We start from the raw sequence: 16698 nt of genomic DNA, 5'->3' as shown, positions 1-16698 counted from the left end.
CCTTGCTGACACCTTGATGTTAGCCCCGGAAGATCCATTTCCAACTTCTGACCTCCAAAACTTCAATTTACTAAGATCATACATCTGTGTTATGTTAAGCCACGAAATTTGTGGTAATTGGTTACAACAGCAAATAGGAAACTAACACACCAACCATGCTACAGGATTAGCTCAACAAAATGTAATGTGTAATATCATATAACCACCCACAAGACAGGATTAAATTGGGCATCTGCGTGGACTTTGATGACCATGGAAGATCATGAACATGTCGCGGACTGGCATCAACTTTTTTTATAAAAAGAATATGTCTTCGAGCAGATCCATGATTCAAAGTCAAATACCTTTCTTTGGGAACATGTAACACATATTAAATGCCAGAGCCCTTAGAAAAGGCTGAGCAGATCTTGTTGCCAAGCATTTAAAAGTATTGTTAAATCATGATCATTTCCACCAGTACTCTTAACAAGCCTGATTCATCTTTACTGAAACGGATTCATTTCACAATTTCTAAAGGAAAACTTTTAACTATAGGATAACGCACTCAATTAGCTTGTCTCATAGGAGCAGAATAACACAGTTACATACTGTAGACCCACTACCAGCTTCTTATGAAACCTTCAAAAATTTCCCCATATTTGCTTGGTGTGCTTCCCTGGAAGGGAAAGAATGATAGGCTATTCTCCCAGAAACAGTGTGGAAATCGGGCAGGCAGAGGTCAGTAATTACCTGTTGCCTCTGTGTGGAGACCAGAGGTGATTTCTCTTTGGTAATTCATTTTCTCTCTCTGGAGTTTAGAGTGACTAAAGACAGTTCGATTTTGAAGTGTTTTTATTGCTGTTTGTTTGTCTTTACCAAGAGGCAAAAATATAACCAATTTCATCACACTTCCTTTCCTATTTTTAACTTACCATTTTGATAGATTTCCATGTCTTCCTTAAGTAATACTTAAAATATACCTCTGTTCCAAGCTTCAACAGTCATTAAGATGGCTCTTAACATTCCTGTTAATATGATATTTCTCTAACATCCTTAAATGTAGGAATAACTTCATAATCTCTAATACTAATGCTGGCCTCTGACAAAGCAGTTTCCCTGAGACACACTTAATATGATCAGATTGGGCCCACTGATGTTCTGCTGCAGTTTTGCCTTCCAGATCTAGGGAAATAACTGCAAAATCACTTCTATTCAGGGCACTTCCTGATGTTGGTCTAGGTTCAGGGATATTAACAATTCAAACTGGATGAACATTTGGAGTAAGGGAAATGGAAATTATATTTTTCTGGGAACTTATGTTTTGTCATCATTAAATCATACTATGAAATGATTTCAGATTGGAAAGTTTCCATTTCTGCTCTGTTGGCCTCACAACTTCAACTGAGCATTTTCCTTCAAACTATAAACATCCTTTAGCTTAGTGTAAATTTAAATTAACGTCAGCAGGAAAGCAGGTAAAGAAAATATTATGTTTAAACTGCAAGCTTGGAAGAGACTCTGTTGTTGTGTCCCTTTGCAGATTTTGTAATGGCAAAATTGTATTGACTCTGCAAACAACTCTCCTTTTTAACACATGTGCATGATACACATGGTTTAGGAAAGGAAACCAATTACAGTCTCAGATCCATTGGTAATGAAGTAATGTCTCCATATTACCATTGACACTCTACCTTCTGTGATGACAAGTCTTACAAAAGCAAAGGCTAAATGAATAAATCCATTACTTCAGTGTGTGAAGGGTTATAACTGGTATTTCCCCTCAGGAGTGTCTAAATCTTTGATTAATTAAAGAGGACCCAGTAGGAGAAAACAGAACTGGACAACTTAATTGAGAAGCATTGCGGGGCAACAGCAATTTTCTAGCAGACTCTGCCTTTAAAGAAATGCAAACTACTCTTCTAGAAAGGCAAATTAGTCTGGTTATCCATCATGGTTTGGAAGACTGAGGTATTGGCTAGCAACTTATTTCTACTAATAAAGAGTTTATAAATACACCATACCCAGATAGCCAATTTTATGCAAGAACTTTAAAGGTAATATAATATAATTAATTTATAAAAATTATATATGGTATGGGCTTGTCCTTCTAGGAATGGCCAATCAAGCATCCCACTGAAGACAGCTAGAAAAGCTGGACAATTTTTTAAAAAACTGCTTGGTGGAATCACAGAGCTAATAAAATATGAGGAAGTATTGAGCCAAAAGCCTGGGGAGGGTCACTTTTCCCTTGGAGATGTTTGCCAATCCTGGAGGTTTCCTGCGTCAATCCCAGAGGAGGAGTCTGAGGGGTTGAACAGTGCTTTTAAGAGTCACAGGGTTTCAAGAACAGAAATGAGATCCAGAACTTGCCAAAACAGTGCCTAATGAACCTTCTTTCTTCGGTTTCAGAGTTGCCTCCTAGGAGCAGGGTGAACTGGAATGTGGATGGCCCTCAGAGAAACTGAAGCTCAGTTTCAAATTAGCTCAATGCCTAAAGCTGGAACAATACGAAGAAGCCAGACAAAAGTAATGTAAATCCACTCTAGTAGATTACATCTTCCAGGAACTCCACTTGTTTCTGTAAGTTTGCAAATGCAAAGTCTGGCATAACAATAATTTTTTTTTTTAAGTTTCGTGAAAGGACCACACAACATGAATGAAAACTAGCAGAAGAAAGAAAAAACAGTCCTATAGGGGACTCAGATCGTGGCATTATCAGACATGCACTCAGTAAGTGCGAAAAAGAAAGAAAAGAGTTTGGTCTCTGGAGCTGCGCAGGTGAGCAAACGACAGGACTACTGGAACACCAAACCGCTGCTTCTAGACACGAGCCAACCCAGAATGTGTCCCCTCTTCCCTAGACCCTCTTTAGAACCACTCGCCATAACCCTAAATATTATAGGAAGCCCCTCTTTTCTACCCTGGGCTTGAAAGCCCCATGGTTCCATGCAATGCATTCCCTCTTTCTTGCAGCAAACTAAACAAATAAGCCTAACTTTAACTACAAGTGCATTTCTTGCAGTCTTTGGCTAGGGGTTTTGACCCAATTCAGTGAAAGAGTTACAATCATTTGTCTCCATAAGGGATAGGTGGGAAGACAGGAAAAAAAAAAAAAAAAAACCCTGTAAATTCTAGATGATAATTACCATCAGTTTACACAATGCAAGATTTAAGTGGCAAACTGTTAGGACTAAATGACATAAGTGGCCCTGCAGTACCATGTGGCTGCTTTCTTTCTTTCCAGCTCCGGGGTCCAAACCACACCAAAATTCATTCAGTTTCTTGAATGTCCTTCTCTTGATACTTAAAGTGTGGAATGTGGACCAGCGATGTCAATTAGAATCACGTGTAAGCAGGTTCCACTGCAGATTTGTCAATTTACTGCCTTTTAATAAGATAGCTTCCAGACAATTCTTTTTTTTTTTTTTTTGAGACGGAGTCTCACTCTGTCATCCAGACTGGAGTGCAGTGGTGCCACCTCAGCTCACTGCAACCTCTGCCTCCCGAGTTCAAGCACTTCTCCTTGCCTCAGCCTCCAGAGTAGCTGGGATTACAGGCACCCGCCACCACACCCAGCTACTTTTTGTATTTTTAGTAGAGATGAGGTTTCGCCATGTTGGCCAGGCTGGTCTCAAACTTCTGACCTCAGGTGATCCGCCCACCTCAACCTCCCAAAGTGCTGGGATTACAGGGGTAAGCCACCGCGCCCACCAACCCCCAAGACAATTCTTATGCACATTAGAGTGTGAGGAGGGCTGCCTGCACAGCTTTCCATCTTAGAAACATGGCAAACGTTCCTTCCTTTCCTAGAAAACAGTTATCTTGTCCACCTCCCTTCACCTTATTAATTTCTCAACTCAAATATTTCAACTAAAACTCAAACTTCCCTGACATTTGAGACTAGGACAGGAGCCTCCCACGCACGCCCTCTGAGCCCCTGTACTGTTTCTCATAGCATTTGCCACCGATCATTTTTAAACACTGACTTGTATGACTATATGTTTAATGTCTGGCTCCTCCAGTCCATAAAGTTCTGAAAGGGACCGTGACTATTTTGTTCACTCTGGTTTCCAGTGCACACAGCCTAGATTATACTAAGCATTCAATATGTTTTTGTAGAATGAAAAAATATAGTAGAAAGTCTGATCTACTTTCTATTGATTAAAAGGATGCATCATTATAACTCACACCTGGCTTCAATTAATAGTTAATTCATATGACAAAATAATTTAATCTGCAGAAAATGTCCTTCATTACTCATTATTCTAAACAAGTTTCTGTTTGATTTTGTTTTCAGAAATAGTAGTCATTTTCCAATCCTAATGAACCTTTTTCTTTTTTTCTGAGAGTCTTGCTCTGTTACCCAGGCTGGAGGGCAGTGTCAAGATCTCGGCTCACTGCAACCCCTGCCTCTTGGGTTAAAGCAATTCTCCTGCCTCAGCCTCTGGAGTAGCTGGGGTAACAGGCACCTGCCACCATGCCTGGCTAATTTTTGTATTTTTAGTAGAAACAGAGTTTTACCTTGTTGGCCACACTGGTCTGGAAGTGCTAGCCTCCGGTCATCCGCCTGCCTCAGCCTCCCGCAAGTACTGGGATTATAGGCGTCAGCCATCGCCCGCCGCCTTCATGAACTTTAGAATCACCTGAAGCTTTAAAATATGGAAGGCCTGGGCTTCATCTTGAGATTCTGATTTTGTCAGCCCAGGCACTGATGAAAATGTTACTCTCAGCGCTCAATTGGAGAAGACTTCAAAGTTAACAGAAAATAATAGAAAGTAATGTTACCTTTCAGTATTCAATAAATTATAAAGTAGTGATAAAGGCAAAATTAGTCTTAAGCTAAAGTTGCTAAATTACTACTTAAAATAGATGGAGCCAAAAAAAGAATTACATAAACGTCAAGAATCAGTCTTGCATCGCCTATTGTACAAAGTCTGAAAACAGTTATTTCCTATATCGTGTCTAATTCTCTAGCTGTTGGGAGTGAGAAGGCTAGTTCAGCACCAAATATTCCCTTCTGCCCGAAAGCAGACATCCCGCTATCATTTTGTCTCAGGAGAATATTTTTATATAGCACATAGAAAAATTTAGCTGTTTTGTTCTGTTTTTTAATAGTCAGCTGAGAATCTCTATTTTATAATGGGTGAGTGTAACTCATTTATATTTGCCATTTTATTGCTGTACTTAGATTTGCTCTTGACATTTTAATATTTGGCTTTCTACTGGCTGCATTTTTCTTTTTTTTTTTTTTTCTGTTTAACCTATCTTCTGTGATTTGCAGAATTGTTCAAATTTTTTTGTTCCATTTTCTTTTTTTTTTTTTTTTGAGACGGAGTCTCACTCTTGTTACCCAGGCTGGAGCGCAATGGCGCGATCTCGGCTCACCGCAACCTCCGCCTCCTGGGTTCAGGCAATTCTCCTGCCTCAGCCTCCTGAGCAGCTGGGATTACAGGCACGCGCCACCATGCCCAGCTAATGTTTTGTATTTTTAGTAGAGACGGGGTTTCACCATGTTGACCAGGATGGTCTCGGTCTCTTGACCTCGTGATCCACCCGCCTCGGCCTCCCAAAGTGCTGGGATTACAGGCTTGAGCCACCGCGCCCGGCTTTGTTCCATTTTCTAAATGGTTTAGAAATTTTACATTCTATCTTTATTCTTCCATGAGTCACCCTTAAATTTTAACACAAATACTTAAAGCTATTGTATTAGTTTCCTATTGTTGCTATAACAGATTACCAAAAACTATACAGCTTAAAACAGCGCAGCCCTGTTACAGTTCTGGAGGTCAGAAGTCCAAAATGCTTTGGCAAGGCTGTGTTACTTCTGGATAATACAGGATAACCTTTCAACATCAATATTCTTTTTTTTTTTTTCCAAGACAGACTCTCGCTGTGTCGCCAGGCTGGAGTGTAGTGGCATGATCTCGGCCCACTGCAACCTCCACCTCCCAGGTTCAAGCAATTCTCCTGCCTCAGCCTCCCAAGTAGCTGGGACTACAGGTGTGCACCACCACACCTAGCTATTTTTTTATATTTTTAGTAGAGACAAGGTTTCACTGTGTTGGCCAGGATGGTTTCAATCTCTTGACCTGGTGATCTGCCCACCTTGACCTCCCAAAATCCTGGGATTGCAGGCATGAGCCACCCCACCCGGGCTCAACGTCAATATTCTTAAGTTAATCACACTTTAAAAATTGTTTTTGCCATATAAGGTAATATATTTATAGGTTTGTGGGACTTTGATGTAGACATCTTTAAGCAGCTATTATTCAACCTAAAGGTTATTTCTAAAGAGGCATATCTTGCCTTTAAGCAATAAAGAAATCTTAATACTTTCCTCCACTCACAAATGCTGCAAAGCCACAAACCTCTCATATTGGTTATTTCCATTTTTTCCAAATGTTTATTTAACATTTTGTTTATTCCTAGAATTTGTTTACAACTAATATTATGTTTATTTGATTTCTCTGCTTACATTGTTCTTTACATCTTACTTATTCCTCTAGAATTTTTGAGTTTGGATTTTTTAGATATGGCATATCTCATAGTAATTGATTTACAGAGGGTATTTTAGAAGTTAAATGTCTGAGTCTTTGCTTAAATGAAAGCCTCTTTATTTTGCACTCACAGTTGAAAGATAATTAGCTAGAATTTTATGTTGAGGGATATTTTCCCCAAAACTTTTGAGATTATCCACTGTCATTTTAGTTCTGATTTAATTTTCTTTTTCATTTCTTTATAGGAAATCTGTTTTTACGTCTCTCAAAACTAACCAACGTTTTCTTCCCATATTTATATATGTGGTGTTTTAATTAATAATTTTTGTTTTTAGCAACTAGTTGAGCCTTTTCATGTGTTAAATCATGTTTTTCTTTAATTCTGGGAATGTTTTATACTTCACACAATATATTAAGAAAATACAAAAATTAACTCTAAGCGAATCAGCCACCTTAATATAAGAGCTAAAATTATAAAGCTCTTAGAGGAAAACATAGGAATAAATCTTCACTAACTTGGATTTGGTTCCAAATTCTTAGACACAATACCAAAAGCATGAGCAACAAAAGAAGAAAAGATAAATTGGGATTCATCAGACTGAAAAACTTTTGGGCATCAAAGGATATTATTATCAAGAAAGTTAAAAGAAACCTTCCTCTCTCTCTCTCTCTATATATATATATATATACACACACATATGTATATATATATGTGTGTATATATATATACACACACACACACACATATATATACACACATATATGTGTGTATATATATATATATATATATATTTACAAATTATATCTGATAAAGGCCCAGTATCCAGAAGTGTATAAAGAACTCTTAAAACGGTTCAACAACAAAAAGTCAACAACCCAATTTAAAAAATAAGCATAGGGCTTGAATAAACATTTCTCCATAAAAGATATACAAGTGGCCAACAAGCACACGAAAAGATGCTCAAGAGCACTAGTTGTGAGGAAAACAAAACTGAAACCACAATAAGCACCACTTCACAGCCACTAGGATGATTATGATTTAAAAACAGAAAATAACAAGTATTGATGAGGATGTAGAAAATTGGAACACATACATAGAGGGTGAGAATGCAAAATGGTTCAGCCTCTGTACAAAACAGTTTGGCAGTTTTTAAAGAGTTAAACATGCAATTACTATAGGACTCTGCAATTCCACTCCTTCATGTACATCCTCCCAAACCGTGAAATCCGGTGTTCAGATAAGTACCTGCACACATATGTTCATAGCAGCACTACTCACAATAGGCACAAAGTAAGAATGACAAAATGAAATGATTAGATGAAGAGTGCACAGGCCTCCTTGTAATATCTTTGTAACTGCCTCTGAATCTAATTATTTCAAAAAGTGATGACTACCATTTGACAGTCATTTAAGTTGGAGAAGCTTTGCTTAGAAATACTCGCTAATGACTTTAGTATATATATCCCTCTAGGGTACTCGGTTGAAATTTGAATGAATTGCCACTAGATGACACCATCGATTAGATAAATAAACCATCAGACTATTCCCTAAGCATCTGAAATTAAGCCTCTATTGTTTTCAAAAATGTGATTTTAAAAAATGTAAAACATGAGATTTATAATCAGACAAAATTTTACTCTCTGTTGATATTAGGAATATTATTTAACTGCCCTAAGCCTCGCTTTCATTATGTCTAAAAACTTATAGAGGGGTGTGTGTGTGTGTGTGCATTTATCTTATCTCACTAAAGAACGTTTAACGTTTTTAGGAAAAAACTTCTGTTTTTAGTGAAATCAGACACTTCCTTGCAGGTGCTAAACTTTCTTTGTTGCTGTGATAGAAGATGGGGAATGGTGGAAATATCACTAAAGGACTCTGAGAGCAAACTGAGCTATGAATCCTGAGTTAAGTACCAAACCCGGTTACAAACTAACTTTAGATCAAATGTAGCTGCATGGATCTTCACTATTTGCTTGTATTAATCATTTTTAAATTTTTTTTCTGTATTTTATGATGTTTTGACATCTTAAAATCTTGCTGACCAGAGACTGTCCCAAAGGACTCAACGGGCCTGTCTTTCAAATGCAAACCAACCAATCTCTAGGTACCACCAGACAATTGGAGACCACTCCTACAGCCCCAAACCCTGTCTGTCTCAGAGTGCTTACAGGCCAAGTGACCCTACTCGCCTATTTCTTAAAGATGCATCTGTTTTCCCTGGTCTCAGAATGTAAGAGCAGTCATCATAGGTGATAAACACATTTTAGCCTCAGAAATTTTGCACTCATTACCTTTTCCATCTCTTCCCAGATGTCCATAAGGTCTACATCCTCACTTTACGCAAGTCTCCCAAATGTCACTAGAGATAGATGTCCTCTCCGAGCCACCCTATCACATATAGCAGCCCCTTCAGCCCTCCTTTCTTCCTCGTGCTTGCATCACATTGTCACACGTGTTTTCTTATTTTATTATCTTCTTGCCCCATTGTGTTAGCTTACAAGGGCTTCCATTAAAAAAATGCAACAAGGCTGAAAGCCCAAGATCTAAGTGTTGTCAGGTTTAGTTTTTCTGAAGCTTCTATTTTGGCTTGTAGATGACCACATTCTCACTGTGGCCTTATGTGGCCAAACTTCAGTCTATGTCCTGATCTCTTCTTAGAAGGACACCAGTCATATTGCATCAGGGCTTACCCACATGGCCTAATTTTACCTTAATTACCTCTTTAAAGGCCCTGTCTCCAAACACAATCACATGTTCCCAGGCGTGTAGTATATGCTCAATAAATACCAGTTCTAAGGCTCCCAAGAGTTGTTCGTTGCTGGTGTGGAGACTCAGGACATCCCAAAATATGACTATAGGACTCCAGAATATGCCACCCCAAAATAAGCTTTTTTAGCATGTTTTGAGCTACTTATTCTGATACTCTGCAGACACAGGAGTAGCTCTGAAAACCCATCCTTGTATACAAGAAATTTACATCTATAAAGGAAATCTACATCAGTAAAAGTATCTGTATCAGAAAGAGGGCTGCTCTAACAACTTTATTAGCCGACTTTTAATCTGCATAACAAGGCAACTTTTATTCACCATACATTTCCTCCCCTCATCCTTCTGAAACTTCTCTCCACTGCCCACCAGAAGCCCCAAGTCCCTATTCCTTTCTGTATATAATTCAGGATGCTGTATAAGCGTCAATCATCTATTTTCATGGAACTCCTGTGTGTATGCATTTAACTAAACATGGTTTTTCTCTTGCTAATTTGTCTAATGGCAATTTAATTTATAGCCTAGACAAAGAACCTAGAAAGCTGGAGGGAGGACATTTCTCTCCTACACTACCAAGCGAGTTTCTGGTATCCTGTCCTGGTGTCTAAAATCTATAAGCAAAACATGACTCTTTGAAACTCTTAGCAACTTAATATTAAAACTCTGATGGCTTTTCAATAAATTCTTATAATTCGACTAATTTTTATAATTCTCATATTTTTAAAGGGCGGAACGTATCAAAACACAGATTAATTGGTTGTCAGTGAAATTTATAAATTTATGGAAGAGTTACAACCTTAATTAAATTTTTATATTGCCTTTACTTTCTGCCAATAAAAACCAAAACATCTGGGTTTTGGCCTGTTATGAAAACAAGTCTTTCTTAATATAAAATAAGTATAAATGAACACTAATATTGTTTCTTCTCATGTAGGTAGCATTATAACAAAGTTGTTCTACAATATCAGCATAAAAATGTAGGATTTATGTTTACCTCTTCCTTGTCAATAAGTAAGAAATACAGCCAACTCTACAGCACAGCAAGCAGAAGAATAGGCGTTCTGTTTTTTGAGACGCAGTCTCACTCTGTCGCCAGACTGGAGTGCTGTGCCATGATCTAGGTTAACTGCCGCCTCCACCTTTCAGGTTCAAGTTACTCTCCTGCCTCAGCCTCTTGAGGAGCTGGGACTACAGGCATGTGCCACCATGCCCAGCTAATTTTGAGATTTTTAGTAGAGATAGGATTTCACCATGTTGGCCAGGATGGTCTCAATCTCTTGACCTTGTGATCAGCCCGCTTCAGCCTCCCAAAGTGCTGGGATTACAGGTGTGAGCCAATGCACCAGGCCAAGAATAGGTGTTCTAATCAGGGCCTTAGGAATTGCAATTTGGGAGACACAAATCTAGCAAGCAGCTAAACCATGTTCTATCCAGGCAAGGTAAGGCAGGGCTTATAACGACTATTGTAAGTTCATGCCCTGGAGGGTTTTAGCACAGTTTATGATTGATGATGGCTGGTTATCAGCTTAGGATGTCTCTAGTTGAAGATCAACTTAGTTTTGTGTAGCTATTTCTCCAGGACATCGGTGACCCAGCCCAGTACTACAGCTCAAATCAAATGCAACTGGTTTTATAATTTGGCCCAGTTAAATAGGTCAGATTCCATCTGGGTGTGTATGTGACTGAGGTCCAACTCCTCATGCCCTCCCAGCTCCCTTTTAGACAACTCTGACATAATCATCTCTATTTTCAATTTTCTTTTCACATCCTCATCACTAGGTTCTACTCTACATTGAAAAGTTATATTTTCAGTTACACAATTTTGCCATCTCCTTTATTCAAACCATATGTACACCAAAAAGGTGAAATGAGGGCAGAATTTATATTCAGAGCAACACATGATTCACAATTCTACAGCTCAAAAAAGTTTTGAAAAATGAAAGGCTTTTTATAGTCTGTAAGATATGACCTGGGAAGCACTTCCAGAATGGCTGGATAAGAAGCTCTGCAAATCAGACCCTCCACAAAAGTTACAAAAATATTCGCAAAAATGCTAAAAATCCAACTTTTTCCAGAACTCTACAAATTAACCAAAGGCTTGCAACACTACAAGAGGCACTGATGAAGAATTGTTATACCTCCATGACAAAAAGAGAAATCACTCAATTTTTAAAATAGGTGAATGATTCGAATAAATATTTCTCCAAAGAAGATATAGAAATGACTAATAAGTACACGAAAAAAAGGTCAACATCATTAGCCATTAGGGAAATAAAAATCAAGACCAAAATTAAATACTACTTCAAAGTCACAAGGATGGCTATAATAAAAAGATGAACGAGGACAAGTATTGGCAAGGATGAGCAGAAATTGGAACCATCATGCTGGTGGGAATGGAAAGTGGTGCGGCTGTTTTGGAAAACAAGTTTTCCAGTTCCTAAAAAATAATTAAACGGGATTGCTGCACAACCCAGAAATTCCACTATTAGGTGTACATATATATATATGTATATATATATACATATCTTAGGTATAATTCCATGTGTGTGATATATATACTTGCCCACTCAGGTATATATCCGCATGTTCACACAATAACTTGTCCACTCTTATGTGTATATCTACATGTTAACACAAAAACTTTTTCCTAATGGTTCACAGCAGGATTATTCATAATAACTAAAAGGTGGAGAACCCAAGTGTTCACTGATTGATGAAAGGATAAACAAAATCTGGTATAGCCGTAAAATGGAATATTATCCAGCAACATAGAGCAATGAAGTACTGATACACATTACTGCATAGATGAACCTTGAAAACATTATGTTAAGCAAAAGAAGGCAGACACAAAGGGCCAATATTGTATGAGTCCGTTTATACGAAGTGTCCAAAACAGGTGAATCCATAGAGACAGAAAGTAGATTAGTGGTTACCAGGAGCCAGGAGAAATGAGAAATAGAGAGTGATGGATATAATGTAAAATTAGACAGTGGTGATGGTTGCACAGATCTGTGAGTATGCTAAAGACCTCTGAATTGTACACTTTAAAATAGTGATTTTATGGAATGTGAGTTATACCTCAATAAAGCTCTTTTTTAAAGTTAAAGAAAAAATATGACTTAACTTGAACTTATTTGGTAGCAAAATGTAACCATTACAAAGCTGTTCATTGTCTTTATTTATGCCACTTAGTGTGACTATGTGTATATTTTCTGTAGAAATTTTAATTCATTTCTTTATCAGGTGCTGTCCTGGACCCTGCTGGAAATGTTACATATATTCCAAAATGTGTTTATTGTTTATCATTCCAAAATGGTAGACATTCTGAATTCTCAATTTTGAAACACATCTGGTTCCAGGAGTTTTTGAATAACAGGTATGTACCAGGATTGTTACTGATAATCACTAGCATAATAATAAATACTGAACTTCAATTTTGGTTTCCCTCTTGGACCTCAAGACCAACAGATGCATGTTTAATGAAAAGGCAAGTTTGGGATTAGTTGGCCTGAAAGTACTCCTTAGATAGTTACACCAAATAGAGAATATCTATATACACATATATTTGATTTAAAATTGGTTTGTAAACCAGGTTTGGTACATAACTCACTGGGTTCACAGCTCTCAGAGCTCTTTTTTTTTTCTTTTGGGTTTTTTTTTTTTTTTTTTTTTTGGACAGGGTCTCAATCTGTTGCCCAGACTAGAGTGCAATGGCGTGATCTCAGCTCACTACAACCACTGACTCCCAGGTTCAAGCGATTCTCCTGCCTCAGCCTCCAAGCAGCTAGGATTACAGTCACCTGCCATCATGCCTTGCTAATTTCTGTATCTTTAGTAGAGACGGGATTGGCCACCATGTTGCCCAGGTTGGTCTCAAAATCCTGACCTCAAGTGATCCACCCGCCTCAGCCTCCCAAAGTGCTGAGGTTACAGGTGTGAGCTACCTCGCCCGGGCCTCAGAGCTCTTTATTGATATTTCCACCATCTCTTATCTTCATGGCCACAGAGAAACTTTTGCACCTCTAAGAAGTGCCTAGAAGTCAGTTTTTTTCCCCAGGACCAAAAATTTTAATGAAAAACAAAAAAACAAATCCAAACATCTGTACAGCAAGTATCTTCTGATGCAAAAAATCCCTGCCATAATCTGTAAGAAGACTGCTTCTCTTAACGAATCATCAATGGGATGGAATCTGAAATTGTAAAATTCTGTAAGTCAATGTTCCTTAATTGTTGGAAACCCAAATGTTGTCATATTATACACACATAATAAAACAACCTGGGCCAGGCACGGTGGCTCACGCTTGTAATCCCCGCACTTTGGGAGGCCAAGGTGGGCAGATCAACTGAGGCTGTGAGTTTGAGACCAGCCTGACCAACATGGAGTAGCCCCATCTCTACTAAAAATACAAAAAATTACATGGTGGCACATGGCTGTAATCCCAGCTTCTCAGGAGGCAGAGGCAGGAGAATCACTTGAACCCAAAAGGCGGAGGTTGCAGTAAGCTGAGATCGCGCCACTGCACTCCAGCCTGGGCCACAAGAGCGAAACTGTCTCAAATAAATAAGAACAACCTGTAGGTCTCTTGCAGAATTGCAGTAGAACATTAGTAATTCTTTGTTTCTACTTCTGAAAATACTAGATGGAGGTTTAACCACAACAACAGCAAATTCCAGTGAGCTGAGACCTTTTTTTTAGTTTACATCTTATTGGGAATTGAAAGATATAAAAGACCCCTAAAGACATATTTAAACCAAAATGATTTGGGTATCATATACCTAGGTCAGTGGTTCCCCCAAACAGTACCTGGACCAGCAGCATCAGCATCATCTGAGTACTTGTTAGAAATGCAAATTCTGGGCCCCACTACACACCTGCTGAATCAGAAACTACAGAGCAGGGTAGAACAGCAATTCCTCTTTAAAGAAGCCTTGCAAGTGATTCTGATGCAGGCTAATGTTTGAGAACTACTGGCCTATGCAAAAACCGCAACATATTACAAGACGTATTTGGAAAATGCTTTACGTAACACTCCCCATTCAGAAAGTCATGCTGTACATTAACTCATATTAAAGGCTCTAAGTAAATCTGCAGTAAATGAAACAGATGAAAGCAAAGGAATTTGGAAAAATGAAAGCAGGACATCACAGTGCCCCCAGGGCAGTTTGCTGCTTTCCTAGAGATATAGTAACTTCGGTATGCAGAGACCAAATTTGTTTTTCCTTTAAGCAGTGCAGTAAAAATTGTTTTTGATGATTTGTGTTCTCTTTTTACTTGCTAGGCAGCTGTTGGTCTTTATGTAGCGCCTATCTGCCTGCCTCTAATGGGGTATGGTAAACTGTTCTTGTCCCCAGAGGGACCCCAGATGGCCCAGCAACCTTTCCCTGCGGGAGGGCTTGATTTTAAACTGCTGTTTTCCATAAAAGAAAAATCAGGGATGTGAGTCTAACCAGAAACAGGTTGCAAAGACTCAGAAGCTGACACAGATGGGGCTCATTAGCAATATTCTTAAAGAGTCAAAAGAAGCCAAGAGTAGAACATTCTCTCTCCTGTTCTTTCCCGCTCTTTGTATGATATTCTCTTGTATATTAGATTCACCATTTGCCCTTTAAACATCTGTTTAAATGAAGAAAGCAATTTAAGATTGAAGATTATGATCATTATACTGCCTTTTCTAAAAACAAACAAATTTACTCCTTTATCCCATGCTTGAAACCTCAGTCTCAAATTGACCTTATAGAAATCAGCAATTCTGATTTCATTATTGTCACCATAAGTGCACTATATTAAGCATACCATTCTACCGCCTATCAAGTTTACATTTAGGGCACTCGCCTTTTCTTATTTCCATCATATATTTCTACTTAGTTTCTTCTTTGCACCAACCTTCTCTCTTACTTTTAATCTACATTATACTTTCAATTGTGAGTTTCTTACCATGTTGCTATAAATTTTCTAGAAACAATTTATAAATAAAAGTTAATTCATATTCTCTTCTTCATTCTTATAAATAATATGTTCTGGTTTTCTTCCTTTAGCATGCTGCATGACTTTGCAAATATTTTTTGAGAGCATCCACTATGTCTGCCCTATGGATGGTGCTATGGGTACACAAAATTATGATATCACTTTAACCTCAAACCTGGGACAATTTGAACAAGCAGCAAATCATGAAAGTCATGGATTGTAACCTATTTATTAAAATAAGAGTCCATGAATAAATAAGTAAGTAAATAAGAAAACATCTTTTCAGTAGAATTCCAACTGACAGATGTAGAAAGAATAAGAAAATTAAAAGCTACTGGGCCAGGTGTGGTGGCTCATGCCTATAATTCCAGCACTTTGGAAGGTCGACATGGGTGGATCACGACCTCAGGAGTTCAAGACCAGCCTGGCCAACATGGTGAAACCCCATCTCTGCTAAAAATACAAAAAAGTAGCTGGGCGTGGTGGTAGGCACCTGTAACCCCAGCTACTCAGGAGCCTGTGTAAAGCAGTGCAGTAAAAATTTAAAACTCAGGAGCCTGAGGCAGGAGAACTGCTTGAACCTGGGTGACAGAGATTGCAGTGAGCTGAGATCGTGCCACTGCATTCCAGTCTGGGTGACAGAGCACGACTCAGAAGGAAGGAAGGAAGGAAAGAAAGAAGGAAGGGGGGGGGGGGAGGAAATTAAAAGCTACTGTCTTTCAAGCACCATAGTAATAATTGTGTTAGGTGGAGATCACCACTGGATGTTGCCATTAGAAGATGAAAATGTGATGAGAAACTAGATATTTGTATAGTCTTAAATTATCAGCCCACAAGATACTTACTAATTGCAGAGGAAAATAAATAGTAAGTTTACAGTGAAGAAACCTGGCAGATACCGCCTTAGCCAAGTTATCAAACTGATAAAACGTGCCTCCTGATATGAAATATTGAGAAGAATACATCATTTCTGTGGTATTTTTTTTAACAAAAATGCATAGCCTGAATTTAATCATGAAGAAAAATTAGACAAACTCAAACACAGGAAAATTCTACAGAATAACTGGCCAATAATCTTCAAAACTGCCAATGTCATTAAAAACAAAAGAACTAAAGAGCTCTTCTAAAAACGAGGATTAGGATATCTAATGTCTAAACGCAATGTATGTTACTGCATTGGATCCTGGGCCAGAAAAAGGACATTAGCCAAGCTATTAATGAAATTTGAAATAAAGTCTGTAAAATACATACAGTATTATAACAATAATAATTTCTTGATTTTGAAAAGTGTAGGGTATAAGATGTTAGCATTTAGGAAATCTGGGTGAACAATATCTTGGAAATCTTTGTACCTTTTGTAAGTTTTGTAAATCTGAAATTATTTCCAGTGAAAAATTTAAAAGATATTTTTATAGTAGTTCCCTTTAGTTGATACTCCCCTTTCCATATGCTCTTTGAGTTATATGAATATACACTTTTTCCTAAATAGA

At 38.1% G+C, this 16698-nt stretch overlaps 1 long non-coding RNA gene across 3 annotated transcripts in view; it reads right to left on the bottom strand.

Annotated features, from left to right (window-relative positions):
- The window catches only part of LOC116560285, a 148178-nt gene that overhangs the window by 108075 nt on the left and 23405 nt on the right, over positions 1-16698 (bottom strand). The window contains exon 3 of one of the 3 annotated variants that reach the window (XR_004272887.1): positions 13137-13433. The exons of the other annotated variants lie outside the window; for them this stretch is intronic. This is a non-coding gene — a long non-coding RNA (uncharacterized LOC116560285). Of the gene's footprint in view, positions 1-13136; positions 13434-16698 lie in introns of those variants that run through there. 3 annotated transcript variants of the gene reach the window in all.

Source organism: Sapajus apella, unplaced genomic scaffold, assembly GCF_009761245.1.
Source record: "Sapajus apella isolate SASKATOON/1434 unplaced genomic scaffold, GSC_monkey_1.0 scaffold25, whole genome shotgun sequence".
Lineage (NCBI taxonomy): Eukaryota > Metazoa > Chordata > Mammalia > Primates > Cebidae > Sapajus > Sapajus apella.
Note: the sequence above shows the minus strand (reverse complement) of the source record. Positions and strands in the feature narration are given on the sequence as shown.